Here is a 15,375-nt window from a genome sequence, read left to right on the forward strand (position 1 = left end):
TCATGTCTACGAGGATCAGCTTGACATTGGCTTTTGGTCTCTGATGCAAACATAATGTGATTCACAGGATATTAAGGAAGAGGTTGCCAACTCCGAGATTAGAGTCTGCTTTGCGAAAACATCCAGGCATACCATTTGTGGGAGATTCGCATTCCCTGCAAAGGTTATTTTGGAATTGCAAAGCTAACAAAAGTGATGGTCAGTCACATTAACTTAAATACCCACCGAACATAACGTGGTCCTGCTAACATTAGACACACAACAGTGGGTGTGTTTGACTGTGTGTGAGCGTGCGTGTGTGCATGACTGTGAGTGAGTGTGTGCATTTGTGTGTGTGTGTGTGTGTTTGACAGTGTGCGAGTGTGTGTGGTGTGTGTGAGTGAGTGTGAGTGTGCCTGTGTGTGTGTGAGTGTGTGTGTGTGTTTGACAGTGTGCGAGTGTGTGTGTCAGTGTGTGAGTGAGTGTGAGTGTGCCTGTGTGTGAGTGTGTGTGTGTGTGTTTGACAGTGTGCGAGTGTGTGTGTCAGTGTGTGTGTGAGTGTGAGTGTGCCTGTGTGTGAGTGTGTGTGTGTGTGTTTGACAGTGTGTGAGTGTGTGTGTCAGTGTGTGAGTGTTTGACTGTGAGTGTGTGCATTTGTGTGTGTGTGTTTGACAGTGTGCGAGTGTGTGTGGTGTGTGTGAGTGAGTGCGAGTGTGCCTGTGTGTGAGTGTGTGCATTTGTGTGTGTGTGTTTGACAGTGTGCGAGTGTGTGTGGTGTGTGAGCGTTTGGCTGTGAGTGTGTGTGTATGTGAGTGTGTGTGGTGTGTGTGTGTGTGAGCGTGAGTGTGAGTGTGTGTGTGTGTGTGTGTGTGTGTGTGTGTGAGTGTGTATGTGTGTGTGTGTCTGTGTGTGTATGTGAGCGTGTGTGTGTGTGTGTGAGTGTGTGTGTGAGTGTGTATGTGAGTGTGTGAGTGTGTATGTGAGTGTGTGAGTGTGTGTGTCTGTGTGTGAGTGTGTCTGTGTGTGAGTGTGTCTGTGTGTGTGAGTGTGAGTGTGTGTTTTTGACTATGTGTGTGAGTGTGTGTATGGTTGAACACGAGTGTGTGCTTGACTGTGTGTGAGTGTGAGTGTGTGTGTATCTTTGGTTGTGTGGCTGCAAGTGTAAAGTGTGTGTGTGTTTTTGACTGTGTGCGTGAGTTTGTGTATGTTTGGCTGTGAGTGTGTGTGTGTGAGTGTGTGTGTCGTGAGTGTGTGTGTCGTGAGTGTGTGTGAGTGTGACTGGGTGAGTTTGACTCTGTGTGAGTGAACGTGTAAATGTGTGTGAGTGAGTGTGTTGTGTTGCCACATTGGGGCAGGGTGAAGTGTAGAGTATGGGGAGGGGATAGTGGACTGGTCTCAGTGACCCTATGAGCCTGTTCTGTGCTGTATTCTGTTCCATTCTGTTCTGTTCTATTCGTGGGCTGCACGGTGGCTCAGCGATAGAGCTGCTGCCTCACAGCGCCAGAGACCCGGGTTCGATCCTGACTACGGGTGCTGCCTGTAGGTTCTCCCTGTGACTGCGTGGGTTTTCTCCGGGTGCTCCGTTTCCTCTCACAGTCCAAAGACGTGCAGGTTTGTAGGTTCATTGTCTTCGGTAAAATTTTAAATTACCCCTGGTGTGTGTAGGATTGTTTTAGTGTGTGGGGTGATCGCTGGTCGGTGCGGACTCGGTGTGTTTCGAAGTTGTACCTCCAAAGTCTAATATCTAGAGTTTGACTCTGTGAGTCTATGAAATTCGTCTAAAATGAGTTGAGTGCTTGCCACATCACTGGGAACTAGGCTTTTCACAGCAGCTTGAAACAGACTGGGATGTTTCTGGTGCGTAATCTGTAATTACACTTGCAAGACTGTAAAGTCAAATATTTGTCACGTTCAAAGCCCTAATTGGGATGAATATATGGCACCCTGAGATAGCAGAGAACAGATGTCAAGGAGCCCTGGGGAACGCCAGCTTTCAAACTGAAATCATTCTCCACATTTAAGATTCACTATCACTTGGGTAGGTTCTCGACATTTGTAGTTCAGTTGAGAGATACAGAGCGGAAACAGGCCCTTCGGCCCGAAAATGGAGGGACATGGTTCATGTGCAGGAGGACGACTGATGGTCTCGACACAGACATTGTGGGCTGAAGGGCCTGTTCTTGTGCTGTACCGTACTATGTTCCATGTGTTCAACAGGGAAACAGCCTCACCTCAAACACAACCAACGCCACTGTCGGGCTATCGGATTTAGCACCCGCTGGTCACCTGATCAGAAGATGTTGACATCGGAAAATTATAATGATTTTTTTTCGGGGGGAAAAACCGCAGAAACTGGAAAAGTGAAACCAATCCAGAAAATTTCCGGAGTTTCAGAAGGTTCGTCGTAGACAACAGCGGTCCCGGCACTGATCCATGAGGAACACCACTTGGCACAGTGGTAGAGTTGCTGCCTTACAGCGGCAGAGACCCAGGTTCGATCCTGACCATGGGTGCCGTCTGTACCGAATTTATATCTTCTCCCCGTGACCCTTGTGGGTTGTCTCCGGGTGCTCCGGTTTCTTCCCATGCTCCAAAGATGTACATGTTTGTTGGTTTAATCGGCTTCTATAAATTGTACTCTGCCCCTAGTGTGTAGGATAGAACTAGTGTACGGGTGATCGCTGGACGGCATGGACTCGGTGGGCCGAAGGGCCTGTTTCCCACACTGTATCTCTAAACAATACTATGTTTACATTTCTGTCGTGCTGCGGTAAAAATGTACTTCGGTACTTCGGTAAATTTTCCCCGGTGAGTGTAGGATAGTGTTAGTATGCAGGGATCGCTGGTCGGCGTGGACTCAGTGGGCCGAAGAGCCTGTTTCCACGCCTATCTCTAAACTAAACAGCTAAGGATAAGCCAGTTCTGAATCCAAATGACCAAATCTCTGTGGACCCCATGAATCTTGATCTTTTGGATCAGCCTACCATGAGGGACCATTATTAAATGCCTCACTAAGTCCATACAGACAGCATCCGCTGCAATCACCTCCATCACCTCCTCCAAAACCTCATTCATGCTTGTAAGACATGAACTGCCCACACAAAGTCAGGCTGATCTCTTCCAAACCCAATGGGATAGGAGAGAAGAGGGAGTGGCCGGGGTGAGACTCGTCCTTGATTTTCACCGAGCATCTCCTTTAAACTTTCCACCTCTCACCTTAAAGCTTTGCCCTCTCGTGCTTATGACATTTCCGCCCTGGGGGAAAGGTACTGACTGTCTACCTTATCTATGCCTCTCATAAGAGACTGTCCACCAATCTGTGCCCCCTTTGGACGAGGGGATTGAAGGCTTTGTGGCCAAGTTTGCGGATGATACAAAAATAGGTGGAGGGGCAGGTAGTCTAGAGAAAGCAGGGACTCTGCTGAAGGACTTGGACAGGTTGGGAGAGTGGGCAGAGAAGTGGCAGATGGAATATAGTGTAGCAAAGTGTGGTATCATGCATTTTGGAAGTAGGAATAAAGACGTAGACTATTTTCTAAATGGGGAAAGAATCCAGAAATCGGAGGTGCAGAGGGACTTGGGAATGCTGGTGCAGGATTCCCAAAAAGTTAATCTGCAAGTCGAATCGGTAGTAAAGAAAGCAAACTCAATGCTAGCATTTATTTCAAGAGGGCTTGTATACAGAAACAGGGATGTAATGCTGAGGCTCTATAAGGCGCTGGTCAGGCCGCATTTGGAATATTGTGAGCAATTTTGGGCCCCATCTGAGGAAGGATGTGTTGGCTCTGGAGAGGGTCCAGAGGTGGTTTACAGAAATGATCCCAGGAATGAGCGGGTTAACCTATGATGAGCGTTTGACAGCACTGGGCCTTTACTTGCTGGAGTTTAGAAGAATGAGGGGCCACCTCATTGAAACATACAGAATAATGAAAGGCTTGAATAAAGTGGATGTGAATATTGCCATTAGTGGGAGAGCCTAGAACTAGAGGTCATAGCCTCAGAATTAAAGGACGTTCTTTTAGGAAGGAGATGAGGAGAAATTTATTTCTGAAGAAGGGTTTCGGCCCGAAACGGTGCCTATTTCCTTCGCTCCATAGATGCTGCTGCACTCGCTGAGTTTCTCCAGCATTTTTGTCTACCTTTGATTTTCCAGCATCTGCAGTTCCTTCTTATACATAAAGAAATGTATTTAGTCAGAGGGTGGTGAATCTGTGGAATTCTTTGCCACAGAAGGCTGTGGAGGCCAAGTTAGTGGATATTTTGAAGGCAGAGATAGATAGATTCTTGATTTTTTACAGGTTATGGGATAGGAGAATGGGGTTAGAAGGGAGAGTTTAATCAGCCGTGATTGAATGGCGGAGTAATTGATGGGCCGAATGACCTAATTCTACTCCTATTTCTTATGACCTCGTGATCCATCAAGATGCAGCACAGAACGCCACAGGAGATCCTTCTTCCCCGTGGCTATCAAACTGTACAACTCCTCCCCCTTCTGTCGTGGGGTAGACTGACTCCCCCCCCCCCCCCCACCAATCTTTGCACATCCCCAATCCTATCCCTTTAATTTCATGTTCCACGTATTGTGTTGTGTTTTATGACTGTTGGCAGACCAATTTCTCTCCTGGGAGAAATAAAGTTCGATCGTATTGTGTCGTATCGTATAATTTCATTTGCTTCTTTCAGGTCTTCCCTCAACCTCTGACGCTCCAGGGAAACCAATCTAGGTTTGTCTAACCTCTCTTTGTAGGTAATACCCCGCTTAAGGGCCTGTGACACTTTCACGACCTAATTCACGACCTGTGCCGAGTTTGCCCTTGACTCATACTCGCAGCATGGTCGCCACGAGGTTGTAGGAGGTCGTGATGCTAGTCGTAGGTACTCGTGGCATCAAGTAGGTCGGGGCGTTTTTCTAGCCTGATGAAAAATGTCCACGAGTTAAAAAGGTCGTGACTTAGGTCGTGAAAGTGGGATAGGCCCTTAATCAAGGCAGCATCCAGGTGGAAGAGGGCTTTGCCCGAGCCAGATGCTTGCCTCTTTACCGGGGTTATGTCCGTGCCCGGGTGGGGTTAGAGAGGGACATCGTTGTATAGTGGTTATTTAGTATATTTGTAAGGATTGAAACACAGTGAAAATTTATGTCGAGATATCTGGTGATTTTGTGCTATGGTGGTGGGCATGTTACCACGGTTTTGTTTTTTATTGCAATTGTGATCCATGTCAGTCGAGGGAAGTTCCCCCCGCCACGGGTACCATGTAAACCCGTGCTCCATGGTCGGATAGTCGGCGACTAAACCGTCTCCCCCACCTGGTTTGCCAGGTGATGAGGGGGCTGTGGACCCCCAGCAGGACCTAAAACAAGACCTGTCAAAGGGCGGATGAGCTTCTAGCGAGCCAACGGCCATCCACACTTCAGTAGAAGTTGCGATCACTGATCGTACATAGCATTGTAAGGAACAATGATAAAACACACACACACCAACATCGTGTACTTCCAGCGGCGGAAATCCGCAGGAACTGGAGGACGGAGATGTGTGGTGCGTCCGTCACCGTTCCCGTCGGAAACCAGCATCACTGCGTCACTAATGTTTTGAACGATGATGAATGAATGAATATGATCGTAATTAAATAAATTATGTTTGATACAAAAATGAAATCCAGGCAGCATTCTGGTAAACCTTTTCTGCATACTCCAAACTATTCACATCTCCTGTTGTAGACTTGCCTGCTGTCACCACCACCTCCCTATACCTTGACCAACCTTGTTGTGTGACTAATCAAGAGTTTAAAGATGAATATAACTGAGGCACGGGAATTTACAGATGCTGGAATCTGAAGCAAAACACAGGGTGTTTAGTTTAGTTTAGTGATACAGCGTGGAAACACGCCCTTTGGCCCACTGAGTCTTCGCCGACCAGATTTAATCCATTCACCAACTGAGTCTATGCTGCCCAACTGGATCGGTTGAGTTTAATTTAGTTTAGTTTAGACACACAGCAAGGAAACATGCCCTTCGACCCATCGAGTCCGCACCGACCAGCGATTCCCGCACACTAACACTATCCTACACACACTAGGGGAAATTTCCATTCATACCAAGCCAATTAATCTACAAATCGATACTTCTTTGGAGTGTGAGAGGATACCGAAGATCTCGGAGAAAACCTACGCAGTTCACGGGGAGGACGTACAAACTCCGTACAGACAGGATGGAACCCGGGCCTCTGGCGCTGTGAGGCAACAACTCTACCGCCGCGCCACCGTGCCACACTAGATGGGTTATTTGTATGCAAGATTCCCAGCTTTCTATTGTAACTTTTGGTGGAAAGTAGGCAGGAACCCTTGGAGAAATTCGTCAATTCCTTTCAAGTTCCCCCCCCCCCCTTCCTCCTCCCCCCCCCCAACCCCCTTCGCCCTCTTAAATATTCTGAAGCCCCCGTGTCTCTCTTCCTGAAATCTCCATGTCCATTTCCTTATTATCTTTGTGGATCTGACTGGTTCTGTATCACACTTGAGAACGTTTAGGAATCACTGCTTACATCCTATTTAACCTCCGAGAGTGCCCATGCACCAGTGACCAAGGGAAAATGCTACACACTGCCCGGGGCCACATTCATATCCGCGATGCCTTCGCTGCCTCTGATAGAGGCCATGTATTTCTAAATGGACAATTTGCCGAGTGTAATCACTGCTTTTTCTTCGGGAAATGTTTTGAAAAGCTAATCTGCGTTAAATACTCGGCGTCCCGATTTTAATGAGCACTGCACCATGCCTTCGCTGATAGCTGGGGTGGTAGATATTGAGTCACAGGACATTAACTACATGCTGACTACACTGCCAACCCCTCCATAACTAGCAAGGGAACAGTCAGCATCATTCACACACAGTGGGGGCCGGCACGATGCTGGCCAATCTTCACACTTGCATAATTTCCCGTATAATTTCAAAGAAGGGAGTCCTGATGGTTTTCACAGAACCACAGCAAGAAATATTCCCTTGCCCTTCCAGTGTGGCTTCCGATCGCTTCTCCATTGATGGTGTGGAAGTCAACCCCTCGTCTTGAGCCTGCCTTGGGCATTATTTCTGTGACTCAGGAGGTTTTTTGTGCAGGGAATGGCACGGTGACCGTGGATCGACGCTTCCTTTGACACTTTTGGACCAAGACAAACACCCTCCGAAAGTAGAGATAGATGATCGAAAGCTTCGAGTTGCCAGAGTTAAAATATCCCCAGCAATTTGTCCTGGGCCACCCGTATTGGAGGAATAGCCAGTAAATTGGAATTTGGGGAGGGCACTCAAAAAATTCCATGCCATCTTGAAAGAAACATTTGGACGTATTAAGGGATTGGACACGCTAGATGCAGGAAATATGCTCCCGACGTTGGGGGAGTCCAGAACCAGGGGCCACAGTTCCAGAATAAGGGGTAAGCCATTTAGAACGGAGATGAGGAAAAACTTATTCACACAGAGGGTTGTGAATTTGTGGAATTCTCCGCCTCAGAAGGCAGTGGAGGCCGATTCACTGGATGTACTTAAAAGAGAGTTAGATAGAGCTCTTAATAGATAGGCAGTGAAGAAAGCAAATGGTATGTTAGCATTCATAGCAAAAGGATTTGAGTATAGGAGCAGGGAGGTTCTACTGCAGTTGTACAGGGTCTTGGTGAGACCACACCTGGAGTATTGAGAACAGTTTTGGTCTCCTAGTCTGAGGAAAGACAATATTGCCATAGAGGGAGTACAGAGAAGGTTCACCAGACTGATTCCTGGGATGGCAGGACTTTCATATGAAGAAAGACTGGATAGACTCGGCTTGTACTGGCTAGAATTTAGAAGATCTTAGAGAAACTTACAAAATTCTTAAGGTGTTGGACAGGCTAGATGCAGGAAGATTGTTCCCGATGTTGGGGAAGTCCAGAACAAGGGGTCATAGTTTAAGGATAAGGGGGAAATCCTTTAGGACCGAGATGAGAAAAACATTTTTCACACAGAGAGTGGTGAATCTGTGGAATTCTCTACCACAGAAGGTAGTTGAGGCCCGTTCATTGGCTATATTTAAGAGGGAGTTAGATGTGGCCCTTGTGGCTAAAGGGATCAGGGGGTATGGAGAGAAGGCAGGTACAGGATACTGAGTTGGATGATCAGCCATGATCATATTGAATGGCGGTGCAGGCTAGAAGGGCCGAATGGCCTACTCCTGCACCTATTTTCTATGTTTCTATGTTTCTATGTTTAAGGCTAGCGGAATCAAAGGGTATGGGGAGAAGGCAGGAACGGGGTACTGATTGAGAATGATCAGCCATGATCACATTGAATTGCGGTGCTGGCTTAAAGGGCCAAAAGGCCTACTCCTGCATCTATTGTCTATGTACCTATGTCTATTTGCACGGTTTGGGAACAGCTCCGTCCGAGACTGAAAGAAATTGCAGAGAATTGTGGACGCAGCCCAGACTATCGCGCAACCTAACCTCCCTTCCATTGACTCCATTTGCTCCTCACGCCGCCTCAGCCAGGCCAGCAGCATAATCAAGGACCATTTTCACCCTGGTCACTTCCTTTGCTCCACTCTCCCATCAGGCAAGAGGTACAGAAGTGTGAAAACGCACACCTCCAGATTCAGGGTCAGTTTCTTCCCAGCTGTCATTAAACTGAACCAACTAGAGAACAGTCCTAACTTACCACTACCTCGTTGGAGACCCTTGGACTATCTTTAATCAGGCTTTATTTTGCGCTAATCATTATTCCCTTTATCCTGTGTCTGTACACTGAGGACGGCTCGATTGTAATCATGTATAGTCTTTCTGCTGACTGGATTGCATGCAACAAAAAAGGTTTTCACTGTAAGAAGGGTCTCGACCCTAAACGTCACCCATTCCTTCTCCCCAGAGATGCTGCCTGTCCCGCTGAGTTACTCAAGCTTTTTGTGTCTATCTTATGTTTTCACTGTACCTCGGTACTCATGACAATAAACTAAACTAAACGTATTCATCAAGGCTTGTCTTCACTGGAGTTTAGAAGGATGAGGGGGATCTCATAGACACATACAAAATTATAAAAGGACTGGACAAGCTAGATGCAGGAAAAATTTTCCCAATGTTGGGCGAGTCCAGAACCAGGGGCCACAGTCTTAGAATAAAGGGGAGGCCATTTAAGACTGAGGTGAGAAAAAACTTTTTCACCCAGAGAGTTGTGAATTTGTGGAATTCCCTGCCACAGAGGGCAGTGGAGGCCAAGTCACTGGATGGATTTAAGAGAGAGTTAGAAAGAGCTCTAGGGGCTAGTGGAATCAAGGGATATGGGGAGAATGCAGGCACGGGTTATTGATTGGGGACGATCAGCCATGATCACAATGAATGGCGGTGCTGGCTCGAAGGGCCGAATGGCCTCCCCCTGCACCTATTTTCTATGTTTCTATGTAATCTAAACTAAACTAAACTAAATTAAACTGGAACAGGCCATCTCTACTGCTGGACAATTTCAATTGCATCTTGAGAGAAATATTGCAAGCAGGAGAGAATGTCACGCTCCTAAAGTTCACCCTCACCAAAGACAGTGGGCAAGGGAGGAAAAATACACTTGTGTTGACTTTGGCACTTGCTCCGCTGTTCAAAATTAATTAAAGCCCACATCTCTTAATAGTGATGGAAATGAAAGACATTCAGGCAAGGGTCAGCTTGGCTCAGTTATCACCCCATTGACATCTGAGTCAGATTCTTGCTGGTTCTAGTGCATCCCCCAAGGTAGAGGGCAAGGTTCAGTCTGTGTACTGCTCACAGATGGAGGTGCTGTTCCATTAAGCAGCCGGTTAGTTTAGTTTAGAGATACTGCGCGGGAACAGGCCCTTCGGCCCACCAGGTCCGCGCTGACCAGCGATCGCCCCGCACACTAACACTATCCTACACACACTAGGGACAATTTATAATTTTACCGCAGCTAATTAACATACAGGCCTGTACGTCTGTGGAGTGTTGGAAACAGGGGCACCTGGAGAAAACCCACGCAGGTTACGGGGAGAACGTTCAAACTCTACACAGACAGCACCAGTAGTCAGGATCGAACCCGGGTCTCTGGTGCTGTGGTGTAGTGGCTTTATCACGCTCTCCCTGTGACCACGTGGGTTTTCTCTGGGTGCTCCGGTTTCCACCCACATCCCAAAGACGTGTGGGTTTTGTAGGTTAATTGGCCTCTGTAAGATTGACCATAGTGTGTAGGGAGTGGATATGGAAGTGGGATAACATAGAACTAGTGTGAACTGATGATCGATGGTTGACATGGACTCAATGGGCCGAAGGGTCTCTTTCCTTGTATCTCTAAACTAAACTAAACTAAACTAAACTAAACTAAACTAAATGAAACTAAGTCTAAAGGTGTATATATCAACACCTGTTAGGAATTAAATATATTATTAAAATAATATACACAACAACATCTTTGGAGGTAGTGTAATAATCTACTGGTATGCATTGTCACCACCTGTAGTGTAATACAAAGATCCTATAGCGGAGCAAGATGGACCACTCCTTTGTACGTTCTCCCCATGAACTGCGTGGGTTTTCTCCGAGATCTTTGGTATCCTCCCAAAGTCTACTCAAAGGCAGAATGGGAAGGAGTTGTACAGTTTGATAGCCACAGGGAAAAAGGATCTCCTGTGGCGTTCTGTAAGGGCAAGCATACCATAAGCTTTCTTTACCACTTTATCTACATGCGTTGCCACTTTCAGGGAGCTATGCACTTGGACCCCCAAGATCGCTCTGTACATCAATGCTGGTGAGGATTGTATATTTTCCCTTTGCCTACATTTCAAAGGTCTAAGCTGATGTTTGTGCCGAGTCTGGGAAAGATTGGAGGCTGGAAAGAACACAAAATGCTGGAGTAACTCAGCGGTTCAGGCAGCATCTCTGGAGAGAAAGGATGGGTGACATTTTGGGATGGGACCCTTCTTCTGGACTGAAAGTAGGGGGGTGGGAGGGGGAGGTGGATGAAAGTCCAGGACATTGTCTGGAGTTAATTATTGTTGGCTAGGGAAGGTGTGATCTCAAGAGGGACAATGTGGAGAAGTATGGCAGGGGTGGATGTTGGCGTTACTGAGATTAGTTGGCGGATGAATTCCTGACGACCACCCACAAGCATCAAGCACTTTGTTCTCGGGGAGGTTGCTACGCACCAGGACACATCCGCTCCTCCGCACATGGGGAGTGATTACAAAATGTTTTTATAGCGCTAAGGAGCAAGCTTCGTTTGCCCCCTGCATTGCAGGGATGACCGGAGCCTGAATTCAGCATTTGTTTAATCCCTCCTGCAAGTATGGACTCAACCTCCTAACTGATCTTTCATTTTAGTTTTAGTTTTCAGCCCACCGAGTCCCCTTTCGTTTACCTTAGATTAGTTTAGTTTAGTTTAGTTTGGAGATACAGTATAGAAGCAGGCCCTTCGGCCCACTGAGTCCATGCCGACAACACATCACCCCGTTCACACTAGTTCTCTGTTATCCCACTTTCTCTTCAACTCCATACACACCAGGAACACTTTACAGAGCCCAGTTAACCTACAAACCTGCACGTCTTTGGGAAGTGGGAGGAAACCGGAGCACCCGGAGGAAACCCACGTGGTCACAGGGATTTGGTTAACGATAATTTAATAGTTTAAATTTAAATGTGATAGTTTAATTTAAGTAAGTAAGTAAGTAAGTAAGTTTATTGGCCAAGTATTCACATACAAGGAATTTGCCTTGGTGCTCCGCCCACAAGTAACAACATGACATACAGTGACAGTTATGAATGACTCAGAAAACACTAAACATTAATAATAATAAAACATTAATGATAAAACACCATTGATCAAGCATGTGAACCAACAAAATACCAGATCAAAGGGAGGCTACAGATTTTTGGCTGTTGAGTAGAGCAACTACTCGTGGATAAAAACTGTTTTTATGTCTGGCTGTGGCAGCATTGACAGTCCGGAGTCGCCTTCCAGAGGGAAGTGATTCAAAGAGTTTGTGGCCAAGGGAGAGAGGGGTCAGAGATGATCTTGCCCGCTCGCTTCCTGGCCCTTGCAGTGTACAGTTCATCAATGGAGGGAAGGTTGCAGCCAACAACCTTCTCTGCTGATCGGCCGATTCGCTGCAGCCTCCGGATGTCGTGCTTGGTGGCTGAGCCAAACCAGACCATGATGGAGAAGGTGAGAACAGACTCTACGATGGCCGTGTAGAATTGGACCATCATTGTCTGTGGCAGATTGTGTTTCCTCAGCTGCCGCAGGAAGTACATCCTCTGTTGGGCCTTTTTGACTGTGGAGTTGATGGTGGCCCCCCATTTAAGGTCCTTGGAGATGATGGTTCCCAGGAACTTAAAAGACTCCACAGATGTGACTGTGGTGTTGTTGATGGTAAATTTAATACTTTAAAGCAACCTAGTGTGGGATATGATCATAATGTTATAAGATCATGTAGGTGACATTTATAATAATAATCCATTTTTCTCAATCATATCAAGAACAGATAAAATATTATATATTGTATATTATTCACAAATATATGCATAAATATTTTCACTACACTACATAAAATCAAACAGCAGAGGGTGATCATCGGTCAGTTCTTTGTAAGAGCTGCTCAATTTCCATATGGTTTAGCTTAGAGATGTAGCATGGAAACAGGCCCTTCGGCCCATCAAGTCCACACCGACCATTGATCACCCATTCACACTAGTTCTATGTTATTCCACTTTCCCCTCCAGTCCCTACATGCTAGGGGCAATTTACAGAGGCCAGTTAACCTACAAACCCGCACGTCTTTGGAGCGTGGGAGGAAACCGGAGCACCCGGAGAAAACCCACGCGGTCACAGGGAGAGCGTGCAAATTCCACCGGACAGCACTTGAGGTCAGGGACGAAGTCCGGGTCTCTGGTGCCGGGAGACAGCAGCTCAACTGCTACGCCACTAGATCTAAACATTTTAATTCATGGTCAAATAGACCCACAATTTTGGTTTAGAAACATAGAAGCATAGAAAATAGGTGCAGAAGGAGGCCATTCGGCCCTTCGAGCCAGCACCGCCATTCATTGATAGAGAATATCTTTGAGCCGCCCTCACTGTTGAATGTCCCTGTTGTTGCTGGGCCTGGCCGTGCAAACGCCAATCACCACCACAGGCACGAGACGTAAAGTGATTGAGGGGAGTCACAGTGGTGCAGCGGGTGGAGCTGCTGCCTCACATTGCCAGAGACCCGGGCTCGATCCAGACCCCAGGTGCTGCCTGCAGGGGGTTTGTACATTCTTCCTGTGGCTGCCTCTGATCTTTGGTCCGAGGGTGGTGAATCTGTGAAAATCATTGCCACAGAAGGCTGTGGAGGCCAAGTCAGTGGATATTTTTGGCAGAGATAGATAAGGTTCTTGATTAGTGCGGGTGTCAGGGGTTATGGGGAGAAGGCAGGAGAATGGGGTTAAGAGGGAGAAATAGATCAGCCATGATTGAATGGCGGAATAGACCTGATGGGCTGAATGGCCTAATTCTGCACTTTTTACGTATGAACTTATGAAGATATGAACTGCTTGGGTTTCCTCCGGGTGAACCGGTTTCCTCCCATGTCCCAAAGACATGCGGGTTTGTAGGTTAATTGCCCCTCAGTAAATTGGGCCTAGTGTGTAGGGAGTGGATGAGAAAGTGGGTTGACATAGAAGCCACCCATGTGAACGGGTGATCGATGGCCAGCAGGGCCTCAGTGGGTCGAAGGCGTAGGAAGGAACTGCAGATGCTAGATTACACCGAAGGCAGACGACACAAAATGGTGGAGTAACTCAGCGGGACAGACAGCATCTCTGGATAGAAGGAATGGCTGGCTGAAGGAACCAGACTGAAGATGGGTCTCGACCCGAAACGTCTCCCATTCCTTCTATCCAAAGATGCTGCCTGTCCCGCTGAGTTACTGCAGCATTTTGTGTCTATCAACGGTGGGCCGAAGGGCCTGTTTCCATGCTGTTATGACTCACTCTATCTATGACAAGTGAAATGATTGAGAAGAAATAGGAATAGGTGATGAGAGCAGGATTGTGCAAAAGGGATGATCTTTGTCCTATCCATGTGCGTATGCAAGATGGTGGCCGAGCCAGGCGACCCTCTGCGTGCTGGTCCCAGAGGCAGGTCTGCAATCATTCATTATAACTGCTCCACTCCCTTATACCCTTTATCCTGTATCTGTACACTATGTGGACAGCTCCATTGTAATTACGTGTAGTCTTTCCGCTGACTGGATGGCACACACCAAAAAAGCTTTTCGCTGTACCTCAGTACACGTGACAATCAACAAAACTAAAAAGAAAGGCTCGAAGGGCCGAATGGCCTACGCTTGCACCCATTGTCTATTGTCTATTGTCTAAATAAAAGAACAAATCAAGGGCGACACGGTGGCGCAGCGGCAGAGTTGCTGCTTTACAACGCCAGAGTCCTGGGTTCGATCCTGACCTTGGGTGCTGTCTGTACGCAGTTTGTACATTCTCCCTATTTATAGAATTCCCTGCCACAGATGGCAGTGGAGGCCAAGTCACTGGATGGATTTAAGAGAGAGTTAGATAGAGCTCTAGTGGCTTGTGTAGTCAAGGGATATGGGGAGAAGGCAGGCACGGGTTATTGATAGGGGACGATCAGCCATGATCACAATGAATTGCGGTGCTGGCTCGAAGGGCCGAATGGCCTCCTCCTGCACCTATTTTCTATGTTTCTGTGTTTCCCCATGACCTGCGTGGGTTTACTCCGGTTTCTCCTGTTTCCTCCCACACTCCAAAGGTGTACAAATATGTAGGTGTATTGGCTTCTGTAAAATTGTCCCTAATGTGCATAGGATAGCGCTGGTGTACGGGTAATCGATGGTCAGCATGGACTCGGTGGGCTGAAGGGCCTGTATTCCTAAAGAAGAACAATGGGTCAGCCTGCTAATGACCTTGAAGCAGCCACTCACGAGGATAAAGGGACACAGGATTCCTTTTGCCTGACCAATAAACATTAATTTCCTCTCCCCTACCTCTCAGTCTGAAGAAGGGTCTCGTCCCGAAACGTCATCCAACCCTTCTACCAGATATGTTGCCTGTTACACCAGCATTTTGTGTCTATCTCTGTTGTAAACCAGCATCTGCAGTTCCTTCCTGCCTAGAATTCTCCTCCTCTCTCCGACAAGTTTTGCAAAATTTTCTCTCGCTACATCCCCTCTCTCATTGTCTCTCATCTCTCACTTTCACACCTTACCCTTCCATATATCTCCTCTCCACTCTCCCCTGACTCTCAGTCCAAAAAAGGGCCTCAACCCGAAACGTCACCCATTCCTTCTCTCCAGAGATGCTGCCTGTCTCGCTGAGTTATTCCAGCATTTTGTGTCTATCCAGGGCACAAGGAACTGCAGGTGCCGTCATC

This window comes from Amblyraja radiata, chromosome 37 (assembly GCF_010909765.2).
Source record: "Amblyraja radiata isolate CabotCenter1 chromosome 37, sAmbRad1.1.pri, whole genome shotgun sequence".
Lineage (NCBI taxonomy): Eukaryota > Metazoa > Chordata > Chondrichthyes > Rajiformes > Rajidae > Amblyraja > Amblyraja radiata.